We start from the raw sequence: 1,636 nt of genomic DNA on the forward strand, positions 1-1,636 counted from the left end.
AATTCCGAAGCAAACTGAAAATCTTCTGCTTTTAATATAAGCTACCGATACACTGTTCCAAACGACACGCAGTCTCACGATAAAAGTTGTTATTGTTTATGAAGGTGTCTGTTATTTTATGAAGAGGCATCTGGCTGTTTTGTTTATGTTTGTTTTTCATTAATGGTTTAGCTCATGAGATCACGAGGCCAGTGGCTAAGAAAGGCTGGCCGACTAGCGCTATCGCCAAACATCTGGCCATGAATGGAATAAGACCTTCCTTGCGGACTATCCGGCGAAAGCTGCGTTAAGTGACAAGGTAAATTAACTTTTTATTCTTTAAATATAAACTCAAGTTTGTAAGTTTGACATGTTTACAAAAATAACAACAGGCTTTACCAAACTATGTATTGAAACAGTGTGTCTCTTTCAGTCAGGTGATGGAAATAATAGACTCCATCCTGAGAACAGATGATGAACTACCAGCAAGAGAATTAAAAGCGCTTCTTCAAAGAAGGCACAACATAAGAATCTGTTTAAACTCGGTGAGAAAGGCAGTCCGGAATCTTGGCTGGAACTTTGGGAAGCCCAGATAACGTGTCTCTTTATTATTTACCTATTTGTGATAATCGGGCACTCAACATACCCTTCTTACAGTAACATTTTGATAAATTCTGCTTACAGATTCGTTCCAATGACCCGGGGAAAAAAAACAAAGACTTGCGTCTAATCCAGCTCAAGAATGGAAGGCTGCTGGTGAAAAGTGTGATGTTCTCTTCACTGACGAGTGTGTGTTTTCCAGTCAAACTGCATGTTTGGGGTGGGATCATTTTTGACGGTGAGTGATGAAGTATTGAAAGCCCAAGGGTTCAAAATAAAGAATAAGATAAGCCTATGCAAAATAAAGTGTTACAATGTGCTAACATATTGTTTAACCCGCAGGTATTATGGATCAACACTTCTACGCGGAAGAGAGACAAAAAAATCCATCCATTTATACTTAAGGGAGCGTTTCCGTATGTCTACACATAGATTCTTCCAAGGTAGGCTAACAATCTGTTTTCCATAACAATCTTTTGCATGGTTATAATGTTGAACGTGGTGATGATTAGGCTACTAATGTTTGTTTAATGATTAAGTTGTCCTAATTTGTCCTGTTTGATTTGAAACACACCGCAAAAGGTGTCAAGGCCTGCATTCAAAGTGAGGGGATCAACTGGGTACCAACACCGGCAGAGTAAGTTACTGTAGTTATTTTAATAATTAAATAATATATATATATATATTCTGGATGAATACATATCAGAAAACAGTGCTGGCATGTCCATGTGTTTCTGTTTTTAGGTCGCTGGATCTGAACCCCATCGAGTTAGTGTGGGCTTCCACGAAACAATACATTCGCTGTGAGGCCAAACCCATGAGCAAAGATACACTGATCTCTGCAATAGTTTTTTTGGTAAAACAAACTCACAGCCGGTGTCTGCAATAAATACATAGACCATCTGGACAAAGTCATCAACCAGGTCATAGCGTGGAAGGGAGAGGCAACTGGTATGTGATCTCCCCACGGGCCAAAGGATGTCCAAGTTTTCTCCTTTGCCATCTTGCCATATTACTATATCCATATCCAGTGTTTTGTCAAGGTGCCAATTGCTAT

At 39.4% G+C, this 1,636-nt stretch overlaps 1 long non-coding RNA gene across 1 annotated transcript; it reads left to right on the top strand.

The window, feature by feature from the left end:
* Positions 1-451: 451 nt before the first annotated feature.
* On the top strand, positions 452-1,004 carry LOC125291818. Its single transcript, XR_007193073.1, has 3 exons — positions 452-524; positions 664-817; positions 922-1,004. It is a non-coding gene; the product is annotated as an uncharacterized LOC125291818 (long non-coding RNA).
* The last annotated feature ends 632 nt before the right edge of the window (positions 1,005-1,636 follow it).

Source organism: Alosa alosa, chromosome 3 (genome assembly GCF_017589495.1).
Source record: "Alosa alosa isolate M-15738 ecotype Scorff River chromosome 3, AALO_Geno_1.1, whole genome shotgun sequence".
Taxonomy (NCBI): domain Eukaryota; kingdom Metazoa; phylum Chordata; class Actinopteri; order Clupeiformes; family Clupeidae; genus Alosa; species Alosa alosa.